Here is a 14,016-nt window from a genome sequence, read left to right on the forward strand (position 1 = left end):
TTCTACAATGTAGAAAAAATTGTCAAAATAAAGAAAAACCCTTGAATGAGTAGGTGTGTCCATACTTTGACTGGTACTGTACATTTACACACATACATACTGTACATTTACTGTACAGATCTGCAAACATGACCCACAATTCACAAAAAACTACAATTGACCCATATTAGGTTTTTCCCAAGGACCATTTGAACAGTGTCAATCCACTGGGTCTCACACTGGATCGTAAAGTTAATTATAACAGTGGAGCATGGAAATGGAGGGATGAGGGAATGGAGGGATGAGGGAATAGCGGGATGAAGGAATGGAGGGATGAGGGAATGGAGGGATGAAGGAATGGAGGGATTGTGTGTGTGCGTGTGTGTGCGTGCGTGCGTGCGTGCACGTGCGTGTAAAGTAAAGTTGGGGCGCTAATTCAGATTTGGATCCGGAGGATGGTTTCTCAGTGGGTACCAGAGTAAAGGGTATGTTTTGTTTTTCAAGACACAGTGATATAGGGCCAATATGTCATTAACAATTTGATGGCTCCTCCAGTTATGCTAGTGGACAGAACCCAGACAACAGATTTGGCTCCTCCAGTTATGCTAGTGGATCGAACCCACACTGTTAGCCGTTTTTGTAATTTTATCAGTAACTTACCCTATTAATTAACAGTACGATACTTTATACACTGAATACAGTAGATAACTGTAGAATGCACAGTAAAATATTGTACATTTGTTTTACAGTACACTATAAGAATCTTCTGGAATTGCAACAGTAAAACACTGTAGAATGCACAGTAAAATACCGTAAACGTGTTTTACAGTATTAATTATGGTGCATCGTGAGAAAATGTTGTGGGCGGGGAAAAAAGGCTCTTGCTCATTAACATATTTTAGGGCATGCCATGCAAAAGGATATATTTGTTACCATGAATATCTCAGTATTGTATTGGCACTATCCAGAGATATATCATAAGATATCTTGTTTTAATTACAATTATTTTGAAGACCTTAACTGCATCAATATTTTCAGTAATGGTTACAGAAATGTTTTACTTGCCATGGCTGGGATGTGTTTTTTTTAATCAATCTTGGTTGAATGCACTGACTGTAAGATGCTAAGATGCTAAGGGCTCCTAAGTGGCGCAGTAGTCTAAGGCACTGCATCTCACTGCATCTCGCACAATTGCCCCAGCGTCGTTAGGGTTTGGTCAGGATAGGCTGTCGTTGTAAATAAGACTGACTTAACTAGTTACATTTAATTTTTAAAAATGTAAGGAGAAGAGCACCCGCTAATTGGCCAAAAGGTAAACGTAAATGTAAAAAATGTATGCAAAGAACACTGGGTAAAATGTCGCTGCATGGGTAATTCCAGTAATATACTGTAAATTAGATTACAGTAAAATGTTCCCCGTAAAATTGATTACAGTAGTTGCACTGTAAAATAAATTACCTTAATTTACTCGCCAATTTCTGCCAGTAAGTTTATGTCGTTTTTACAGGAAATGTTTTACAGTGCAGACAGCAGGTTTGACTCCTCCAGCTATGCTAGTGGATAGTATTCAGACAGCAGTTTTGACTCCTCCAGCTATGCTAGTGGATAGTATTCAGACAGCAGGTTTGACTCCTCCAGCTATGCTAGTGGATAGTATTCAGACAGCAGGTTTGACTCCTCTAGCTATGCTAGTGGATAGTATTCAGACAGCAGGTTTGACTCCTCCAGCTATGCTAGTGGATAGTATTCAGACAGCAGGTTTGACTCCTCCAGCTATGCTAGTGGATAGTATTCAGACAGCAGGTTTGACTCCTCCAGCTATGCTAGTGGATAGTATTCAGACAGCAGGTTTGACTCCTCCAGCTATGCTAGTGGATAGTATTCAGACAGCAGGTTTGACTCCTCTAGCTATGCTAGTGGATAGTATTCAGACAGCAGGTTTGACTCCTCCAGCTATGCTAGTGGATAGTATTCAGACAGCAGGTTTGACCCCTCCAGCTATGCTAGTGGATAGTATTCAGACAGCAGGTTTGACTCCTCCAGCTATGCTAGTGGATAGTATTCAGACAGCAGGTTTGACTCCTCTAGCTATGCTAGTGGATAGTATTCAGACAGCAGGTTTGACTCCTCCAGCTATGCTAGTGGATAGTATTCAGACAGCAGGTTTGACTCCTCCAGCTATGCTAGTGATTGGAATCCAGACAACAGGTTTGACTCCGGCTATGCTAGTGGATAGTATCCAGACAACCGTAGGCAAACCTCAGGGCCAGTCTCCATCTATCAGCCTGCTCAGTTTGATAGCCTGTAGCAAAAGCCCACTGGCTCCATGACACCACAAACACTCTGCAAAACATGCACTCTAGCAATCAATAGGATCCTAAATGAAACAACATTTCGTTTGAATAGATTGCTTAATGGAAAGATAGCAGCTATCTATTTCTGGTCCAGAGTTTTTTTCTGCAATATCTTGGCTCAGTCTCATCTGTAGTTATGGTATAAATTATCCTAGTTTTTTTCCCCTGCAGATTGATTGCGACAGAAATTGGAAAAATCCTCTCGATCGAGTTCGAATCTGACAACCCTGCAGAGAATATTCTGTGGAAGAAGATGGCACAATTTCTCAAACTTGTCCAGCAGGCTCAGAGCAGAACACCAGCATCGCAGAGGTGAGTTAACACTACAAGATCTACTTAGACATTTTCTATTTTGCTAAATATTTTTTTGTAAAGCAAAGATTTGCACTTTCCTCTTCTTCCATGAGATGTGTTGACGGTGAAGTCTGACTCGTTTAGCCTGTTCTTTCTGTCGCTATCAGTCCACTCTCTTGCCATGTGGCACCAAGCAATGATTGGCCCATTGAGGAGGTGGGGGAACAAAGAAAATAAGACATTAGCTCGGCTTCCTCGAACGGTCTCTCTCCATTATCAATCAAATGTTCTGTGTTGTTTACGATTGCTGTGAGGGTTGAGGGGTCGGAAGTCCATGCAAACTAGAGTCAAGCTAGAGTCCTAAAGTACTGGGTCTGCTTTAGCTCTTTAGATTGAAATAATATCACCAGACTGTTCCAGTATGTTCTTTGTGTTTTGTGGAGAGAGGTCAAGAGGTCAAGGCAATTAGCTATGGATTGGGTCATCCATTTAATAGACAACTGCTATGGGGAGATTGGGACCTTTATGATAAGAGAGAAGCAGCTTCCTGCATACATCTGAGATGGAGCCAACATGTCTCTAGTAGTCTTTTTTTAAACATTGCTATGACAGGACACAGGCAACTAACTTTCTGTGAGTAACAGCCCATATAGCTCTATTCTGAAGTGTTGTCATGATGTGACATTACACAGGGGGGGATTATTATTATTATATGATAATGGAAGTATAAGCAAACCATTTTCATAAATCTTTGAAGTAACTAAGGGCTCCGTTCAATCGGTATCGCTGAACCGTTACAGATTGCGCAATAGACATTTACAGGAAATATCCGATTGAGCTGACATAGGCAGCGTTTACATTGAATGCAGTCTCCGCTAACGTGGAAATGTTACCTTTAAATTTAAATCACAATGTAGTACTGAACTTCCGTGACACTGATTGAATAGAGCCCTAAGATTATGTTAACAGCCAAGTATGTAAACGAAATTGCTAACTTGTAAGCAATTTCCTTACATAAAGGACATTTCATTTTACAGAGCGTATACCAGCCTTTATCACAATTGCACCGCATTCAGAAGTCCAATAGATGGAGCTATATTGTGATATATTTTAAGCTGGATCACTCGATCCACATTTAAAAGTCTCAAAATGAAATTCATATGACAAGAAAGCATCAAAGAGAGAACAAATATTATATATCATACTCAATATAAGGTGATTTCTGTAAAAAAAAATATATATATATTTTTACATCTCTCATTGTAAGGTGTTCCACTTATTCAAGAAATTATTGAAATGTATTGGCTTTTACAGGTCAATAATCAATAAAAAACATACATTAGATTGCTTTGAATGTGTGTATGCATGTTGTTTCGTACACAGCTAATTCTACTTGTATATTTCCCAGAATGCCTTGCTTTTCGAGTGAATTGTAGCGTTACCACCCATGATTGTATTTGTTATACCCTTTCAAAAGCAATATTTGATAACCTTTAAAATTTAAGTGTGGCTTCTGTACCTTTAGAGACAGAAGAATTCTGTATAGAATATTAGGTATTGTTTCCCTGTGTTGTTTTTCTGCTATTTTTTAATGGTAGGGTAGATGTTTTCTCTCTACTAAATGTATTGGTAAGTTATTGTATTTAACAGACTTCAAAGTACTTTTCTTAGAGGCGAGTGGTCTGAATGCAGGCAGGCTGCACACAGGCATCGTGAGATCATTTCATTGACATTTCAACCAGAAGTTGCCGCCACTACAGACAAGTCAAATGCCTGTTCAGTGGCGCTTCAAAACTATCTCCAGAGAAGGTTTCATGGCGGCTTTTTAAAAGCTGTACCCTTTCAGACAAACAAACATGCTGTAGCCGAGGTGCTTCAAGGCGCCACATTCCATATGTCTGAAAGGGGTGTTAGTGACAGAGACATGGTTGTTCCATTCATCCATTTCAATCACCAAGTGAGATCCTAAGCAAATATGTTATCATAAAAATGTAATTATTCCACTCAATACCACCAGTATTCCATAAGCCCTTATTTTAAGGCCCTAGTTTTACCCTAATATAGTGGCATGAAACTCATGGTTTACAGGCCACATCAGGCCTGCAAGTCACATTATGCTGGCTTGAAAAGTGATGTGTGATTCTTATTGGAATCCAGCCAGAGTGAGGAAATCCAACGTTTTGAATTTTTATTCACCCATAACCTGCATTCAGAATGAATGCTAGGTTTTGAAGAGTAAGACAGGAGAATACCTAAACCATTTAAACTGGAACAACCATTTCAGTACCCGGGTACAATAAGTCCAAATAACAGATTTGATTAGTTTAGACAAATTTATGTTATTTATATTTGAGTAGCATACGATTAATTAATCAATCATGCAAAATCAGAGATATTGAAACAAACAATTCTAAAAATCAACAAGCAATAGAGCATGCTGGGAAACACTGGTTAGTAGCACCAAGACTGGGGTTATTTTACACCACTGTGTTAATTTAATATTTATTTAATATTAATATTACATATATGAAATATTAATTAATTTTCACTTACAGAGTTCATTTAAAACCTGAGTCAACCTAAGAAATGTTACACTGAAAAATCAACACTGTCCAATTTGCTGTGTATCTAAATGGAGCAACAGAAGGCCCGGGTGAGAACCAGTCGACACACAAAAGCATCAGAGAGACTTTTCTACTTGGGCAATGCATGAGTGCTTGTGAGAGAGTGTGTCTTCCGAGGAAACGTGGGGAAAGGGGGAGCAGGAGAGTGGGTGCACCTGCAGAAGAGCTCTGTCTGAATCAGATAGTCACCCACTGGGGTGGGAGGCAGAGGAGAGAAAGGAGAGGAGATACATCTGTGGTGTTGAGGAGAGGGGGGGAAGAGGACCGAACAGGAGAGGAGGGGAGAGGAGCTAACAGGAGAGGAAGGAGAGGACCTAACAGGACAGAGTCGGACAGGAGAGAACATGAGAGGGGAGGAACGCAGGAAAAGAGAGACACAGTACAGCTGCACTTTCCGAGGAAAGCGTAGAAACCGGGAGAGCAGCCTCCTGCTCTGCTCAAAGCCCTCCCGCTAATTCTCCCATTTGACACTCAACACAAACCACACAATACTGCCATAATCACTGCTGCTCCACTGGAGCTGGTAATCAGATGTAAATAAGGCACATTGATAACGAGCCGCCAGAGGAGGAAATTCCTCTAATTGCTGTAGTAGCTAGCTCTCCAGAAACAGACTTCACTGAGAGACATAAGAGGAGGCGAGCATCGTCCTCCACGACCGCCTGCATCTGAAAGGCATTGGGCAAGAGAAGGGGGAGAAAGTCCAGATAGCAGAGTGGTGTTACGATGTGAAATGCTTGGGAGCTTGTTTATATATATATATAGAATAGTTGATAGGAATGAATCATGTAAGTTTCACCGAGGATGGAGCCTTTGAACAAACATTAGTTTTCATATGAACAGTTATTCTGCAAAGAGAATTAAAAATGAGTATGCATTTTTAAAGAGATATGGAATTTGTAAACCACATTTAATATTACATATTTTCATGAATATTCATGATATAAATAAGTTGCCTATCCAGAGCTAATATATGAACGAAATACTAATATAATACAACTATTTATTCTGTACTATGCTATTTTTCTAAGCAAAACTAACAAAAAAACAAGGTTATTCTGAAAATGCAAGAATGAATGCTACAACAAAACTATGTCACAATATATCCCAGAAATCCAGATACCAGTTGTCAGTGAATAGGGCCAAAAGCCTTTATGAGTGATGAGCAAAGTGTCCATTTTGCAACCACAACTAAAAAACGATGGAACACAGCAGAACGAGAAACTCTTCCATCCAAATGAGCGTGTGCAGCTGAGGAAGTAGTGAAGGAGGCTGTAGGAGGGGAGAAGAGACCTCTATCATGACTGTAAACAACGGCCTATGTCACTGCATTTATTGTACGTTCCTAACAGACCTCACTAAATTATGTCGACAACTGTGTATAATAACACCGCAACTGTATGTCTCCTTGCATAAATAGGTATAACAGTGTTTAAATTATATATTTTGTGGGGGCCGATTGAAAGGAGACATAAAAATTCATCAGAACGGTACAATGCTTACACAGCATTTCGCAGGTGCATTTTTTTCAAGTAGCGTCCGTGAAAATACGACCTTTGTTGATTGATAGAGCTGTCCCAAGAAGGAAAAACAAGACATTGTAAATAGCATGTAACCTCTCCAGATGATATGGTGTGCTGTCTGGTGTCATAAACAACTTGTGTTGCTGTAAACGCATGCAGGCCTGGAGAATGCATCTACAGGTTGGTGAACTATTGCATTAACAAGTAGTTCTCCCCCTGATAGAATATAATACCGGGCCAGACGTTTTCCTCTTCTAGTCTTTGTAGGCACAGGAAATGATGGACTTTATTTATTTATTTAAGTCATTTTCACTGTGAGACTACTGGTTGATTAATGGCCCACATGGCCTGGGTGTTATACAAGTAACTTGAAACATGGAAATATTTCCAGTATACCTGTATAATTTGTTTTTTGAAAATGTCAGTATCCAGTCAGAGGTGGAAATTCTTGAAGGCACAATAAAGTAAGTAAGTAAGTAAGCATACTATATACAGGAAATATTTTAAAAGTCAGTTCCAATACCATATTTACATGTGCAGGAATACTGGAGTGATGGAGGTAGATATGTATAGTGATGGAGGTAGATATGTATAGTGATGGAGGTCGATATGTATAGTGATGGAGGTAGATATGTATAGTGATGGAGGTAGATATGTATAGTGATGGAGGTAGATATGTATAGTGATGGAGGTAGATATGTATAATGATGGAGATATATATGTATAGGGGTAAGTAAGGTGACTAGGCAACAGGATGTAAGATAAACAGAGTAACAGCAGCTTGTATGTGAGTGGGTGTGCAGTCAGTATAAATGTATGGGCATATTATGTGTGAGTGAGAAAATGTTGGAGTGAGTGTGTGTTTTGTAGTGACAGTGTGTGTGTGTGTGTGTGTGTGTGTGTGTGTGTGTGTGTGTGTGTGTGTGTGTGTGTGTGTGTGTGTGTGTGCATAGAGACAGTGTGTGTAGAGCCCTGTGTGTGTGTGTGTGTGTGTGTGTGTGTGTGTGTGTGTGTGTGTGTGTGTGTGTGTGTGTGTGTGTGTGTGTGTGTGTGTGTGTGTGTGTGTGTGTGTGTGTGTGTGTGTGTGTGTGTGTGTGTGTGTGTGTGTGTGTGTGTGTGTGTGTGTGTGCATAGAGACAGTGTGTGTGTGTGTAGAGCCCTGTGTGTGTGTGTGTGTGTGTGTGTGTGTGTGTGTGTGTGTGTGTGTGTGTGTGTGTGTGTGTGTGTGTGTGTGTGTGTGTGTGTGTGTGTGTGTGTGTGTGTGTGTGCATAGAGACAGTGCAAAGATTGAAATAAAAGGTCAATAAAGTAACAAGATTAATTCAGATAGTCCGTGTAGATATTGTGTTAGCTATTTATCAGTCGTATTGCTTTGGGATAGAAGCTGTTCAAGAGCCTGTTGGTGTCAGACTTGATACACCGGTACGTCTTGCCAAGCGGCAGCAGAGAAGATTGTCTATGGCTTGGGTGGTTGGATTCTTTGAAGATTTTCGATGCCTTCTTTTCACATCGCCTGATATAGAGGTCCTGAATAGGGAGCTCAGCCCCAGGGATGTACTGTACTCCTACAGCCCTCTGTAGGATCCAGTTGCAGAAGGAGGTGTTCAGGCCCATAGTCCTACGCCTGGTGACGAGCTTGGATGGGACAACGGTGTTGAGCGCTGAGCTGTTGTCAATGAACAGCATTCTCACATAGGTATTTCTCTTATCTAGGTTGGTGAGGGCAGTGTAGAGAGCAATTGAGATTGCGTTGTCTATGGATCTGTTGGGGTGGTATGCAAACTGGAGTTGGTCTAGGTTGGCTGGGATGGTGGAGTTAATGTGTGCCATAACCAGGTTCTCAATGCATTTCATATAATACAGAAGTGAGTGCTACGGTGTAGTAGTCATTGTGGCATGAAGCCTTAGAGTTATTAGGATCAGGAATGATTGTGGTTATCATAAAACAAGTAGGGATTACAGACTGGGACAAGGAGAAGTTGAAAATTACTGTGAATATTTCTTTATTTAGCCTTTCTTTAACAAGGCAAGTCAGTTAAGAACAAATTCTTATTTACCTATTTAATATGCCTGCCAGCTGTTCGGTGCAAGCTCTGAGAACGCACCCTGGAATACGGTGTTGACCTAATTAAAGACCCTTCTCACATGGGCCTCGGAGAGCGAGATCAACCAGTCCTCTGGGCCGGTGACGGCCCTCACACCCTGCTTGTTGTTGTTGTCAAAACGTGCATAAAATGCATTGAGTTGGTCTGGTAGAGAGGCCTCGCTGGGCAGATCACGGCTGGGTGTCCCATTATAATCCGTAATGGACTGTAGCCACTATCACAGGCGGCAGGCGGCGGAGCCTGAGTAATATGATTCTACCCTATTCCTTATAAACGTGTATATTTACTGCAGACCATCTGTAGTACTTTATAACATATAGTATAATTATGCCTCCCTTCATCTAGGGGTTCTCTGCATTTTCTCCAATGGAGACATAGTCTATTTGTTTTTGAAAGTGTATTTGAAAGTAATTCAAATATGAAAAAGACCATAAAGACGATAAATACCTACTAAACAGCTAATTAAACACTGCATGCATAATAGCATGAGATCAATTTGAATGTGATGATACTATTTGAATGTGATACTGATACTTTCAGTGCCTGCAATACGTAACAGTTATTTTTGTATTTTTTTTGTCCACATAGTTACAAACTGCTGAAAGAGTTCCCTAGCATCAAAACCCTGTCAGATTAAATGGAAACGTTGAAAAGACACCTCTCTCTGATCGGCTCGCAGACCGTGCTTTGTCACAACGACCTCCTGACTAAAAACATCATCTATGACTACAAAGAGGGTGGATGATGGGTCGTAGTGCCTGGAATTTGAGTTGCAAGGCTGACATAAAAAGGGTTCCAAGCGAGTTCATGTGATCATTTAAAAAAGCGACGCAGTATGAAGAATAAGTGGATTCATTACTACTGAACTGATTGGTTATAGCGTTTGTTCTGCCATTCTGATGCAATATACCATCAGTGTCAGTAAGAATACAAGATTGCCATGTTTTAGACTCAATAACTTGGATGTCCTTTGATTTAACTTATTTCCATGAAATGGTCCAATTGCAAGACATGTTCCATTTTAACACTTTGACAAAATGTGGTTCACAAAACGGTCACATCTTTCCTTTCTTTTGCTATGGATAATAAATCTATACCCTATTCTCTTAATGCTCTTGTCATTTCGTTATGTCATAATGTCATTTCATTATGCCCTTATGTGCATACGTACGGCCTTGATCATCATTATGATTAATGTATGCAACACGATTATAATGAAAACATTATTAATGTTTCTCTGAAGATTTTCAGGGACGTTGTTGTTGTAACAGTAAAGCACAAACTAAAAGAATATGATATCTGAACTAATCATACATACCAGAACATAATATGGAGTAAAGTGGAAAATTGTTTCATTGTATCTTTATTTTTTTTATTTTTTTTATTGTATCCTATTGAGGAATTGTAGCATTGACTATTAAAGCTTTCAGAGCACACTATCAATTATAGCGGCATACAGTTAACTGCCAAAATAAAGGAAACACCAACATAAAGTGTCTTAATAGGCAGTTGAGCCCTTATTCCACTCCAGTCATTACCATGTGCCCAATTAAGGTGCCACCAACCTCCTGTGACACACACACTCACACTATTCTCCTTTTGAAACCCCTCTTTCAAAGTCACTGAGATTATTATAATAATTTTTTTTATTTAACATTTATTTAACTAGGCAAATCAGTTAAGAACAAATTCACATTTACAATGACGGCCTACACCGGCCAAACCCGGACGACGCTGGACCAATTGTGCGCTGCCCTACAGGACTCCCAATCACGGCCGGTTGTGATACAGCCTGGATTCAAACCAGGGTGTCTGTAGTGACACCTCTGGCACTGAGATGCAGTGCCTTAGACCGCTGCACCACTCGGGAGCTTCAAGATCTCTTCTTCTAGCCATGGTAGCCAAAATATTGGGCAACTGGGCATTTTTGTACATGACCCTAAGCATGATGGGATGTCAATTGCTTAATTAACTCAGGCATTTGCTTTCAATATACCTTGTATCCCTCATTTACTCAAGTGTTTCCTTTATTTTGGCAGTTACCTCTACATAGGGTACGGTACTGGGTTTCAAATATTTGAAAAAATCATTAAAATACTTCGAGGCTTTGCTTGTCTGCCTAGTGGGTGGTGTTTGCAGTTTTGGGACTTTTCTATTTGTTTATTAAGCCAGGCATGCTCAAACAGGCCAAGTATTTGAATATATTGGTCAAGTAATTTCAACCTAGGTCTGATAGAGTAATAATTATATTGCTGAGGTGCTACAGAACAGTGTGTATGTGTCATTGCAATAAGCTGTATGAACCGTGCATTGCTCTCGTCTCCTTTAGGTGAGATTCATTGACTATGACATTTTTGTCATTTAGCAGACGCTCTTATCCAGAGCGACTTACAGTAGAGTGCATGCATTTTATTACATTTTTTTACATACTGAGACAAGGATATCCCTACCGGCCAATCCCTCCCTAACCCCTAACCCGGAAGACACTATGCCAATTGTGCGTCGCCCCACGGACCTCCTGGTTGCGGCCGGCTGCGACAGAGCCTGGGCGTGAACCCAGAGACTCTGGTGGCGCAGCTAGCACTGCGATGCAGTGCCCAAGACCACTGCGCCACCCGGGAGACCTTCTGAAGTATGCTGTATGCTGATGATAACTAACAGGCCTTCGACATAGGCAACCCCTTCAATGAGTTTGCAGGTGCCTTCCTTCAGTTGACAGTTCATTTCTGAGGTGTATCTCACAGACGGGGAATCAGAGCAAAATGTTTTTATTTTATTTCAATGTATTTCAAATATTTCATTTTGCCTTCAACGTTGAACTAAGCAAGCGCATTAAAGGGACATTACACCTTTGAATAAAAGTTTGTCAGATGTAAAGTAGTCTAATGTCAAGATGAAACCATTTCCCACAACATTGGTCGTGTAGATCCAGCTATTTGCCTCCACCCCAAATGAATGTAAAATATACGCTAACAAACTTTCCTTTAAAGTTTCCCTATACACAATTTACGTAAAGATTTACAGTGTGATCTTTTAAACAGTCAGGCCCACCAGTCCCCCTCCCCTTCTCCATCTCTCTCTTTTTATCTCAAATGCACGCACACTCTCTCTCTCACACACACACACTCTCTAAAACACACACACACGGGCACACACACACACACACACACACACATGAAGTCTGGGAATTTCCAGGGACCTCATGATACGTTACAGATCTCCAGAGTGGTACAAGGGTTTCTAACCCATGTTGTTGCAGTATCATCCAGCCTGATTGGTTTGACAGGTTCTCATTAAATTTGTCTGTGTGTTTGATACGTCCCCAAGGTGTGAAAGGCATTGACTACAGCCTGTATCCCAGCCCTGAACTGCAGAGGGACTGGTTGACTGCTTACCTGGAGAGCTACAAGCACAGTGTGGGGCTGGGAGCCACAGTTACAGGACGAGAGGTTCAGGAGCTATATGTTCAAGTCTTCAAGTTCTCACTGGTGAGAGACACTGGCACAGCACCCATTAACCTGGCCTACGACGTTGATATTTCACAACAGCACCTATTAACCTGGCCTACAGCGTTGATATTTCACCACAGCACCCATTAACCTGGCGTACGACGTTGATATTTCACCACAGCACCCATTAACCTGGCGTACGACGTTGATATTTCACCACAGAACCCATTAACCTGGCCTACGATGTTGATATTTCACCACAGCACCCATTAACCTGGCCTACGACGTTGATATTTTACCACAGCACCCATTAACCTGGCCTACGACGTTGATATTTCACCACAGCACCCATTAACCTGGCCTACGACGTTGATATTTCACCACAGCACCTATTAACCTGGCCTACGACGTTGATATTTCACCACAGCACCCATTAACCTGGCCTACGACGTTGATATTTCACCACAGCGCCCATTAACCTGGCCTACGACGTTGATATTTCACCACAGCACCCATTAACCTGGCCTACGACGTTGATATTTTACCACAGCACCTATTAACCTGGCCTACAACATTAAAATTTCACCACAGCACCTATTAACCTGGCCTACAACATTAATATTTCACCACAGCACCTATTAACCTGGCCTACGATGTTGATATTTCACCACAGCACGTATTAACCTGGCCTACAACATTAATATTTCACCACAGCACCCATGAACCTGGCCTACGATGTTGATATTTCACCACAGCACCTATTAACCTGGCCTACGACGTTGATATTTCACCACAGCACCTATTAACCTGGCCTACGACGTTGATATTTCACCACAGCACCTATTAACCTGGCCTACGACGTTGATATTTCACCACAGCACCCATTAACCTAGCCTACGACGTTGATATTTCACCACAGCACCTATTAACCTGGCCTACAACATTAATATTTCACCACAGCACCCATTAACCTGGCCTACGACGTTGATATTTCACCACAGCACCCATTAACCTGGCCTACGGCATTGATATTTTACTACAGAACCCATGAACCTGGCCTACGATGTTGATATTTCACCACAGCACCCATTAACCTGGCCTACGGCATTGATATTTTACCACAGAACCCATTAACCTGGCCTACGATGTTGATATTTCACCACAACACCCATTAACCTGGCCTACGGCATTGATATTTTACTACAGAACCCATGAACCTGGCCTACGATGTTGATATTTCACCACAGCACCCATTAACCTGGCCTACGACGTTGATATTTTACCACAGCACCCATTAACCTGGCCTACGACGTTGATATTTCACCACAGCACCCATTAACCTGGCCTACGACGTTGACATTTCACCACAGCACCTATTAACCTGGCCTACGACGTTGATATTTCACCACAGCACCCATTAACCTGGCCTACGACGTTGATATTTCACCACAGCACCCATTAACCTGGCCTACGACGTTGATATTTCACCACAGCACCTATTAACCTGGCCTACGGCATTGATATTTCACCACAGCACCCATTAACCTGGCGTACGACGTTGATATTTCACCACAGCACCTATTAACCTGGCCTACGACGTTGATATTTCACCACAGCACCTATTAACCTGGCCTACAACATTAATATTTCACCACAGCACCCATTAACCTGGCCTACAACATTAATAT

General features: G+C 41.3%; 1 pseudogene; it reads left to right on the forward strand.

Annotated features, from left to right (window-relative positions):
- Window positions 1-1,335: 1,335 nt before the first annotated feature.
- The window catches only part of LOC129854834 (ethanolamine kinase 1-like), a 28,689-nt pseudogene continuing 16,008 nt past the window's right edge, over window positions 1,336-14,016 (forward strand).

The sequence above is a fragment of the Salvelinus fontinalis genome, chromosome 5 (genome assembly GCF_029448725.1).
Source record: "Salvelinus fontinalis isolate EN_2023a chromosome 5, ASM2944872v1, whole genome shotgun sequence".
NCBI lineage: Eukaryota > Metazoa > Chordata > Actinopteri > Salmoniformes > Salmonidae > Salvelinus > Salvelinus fontinalis.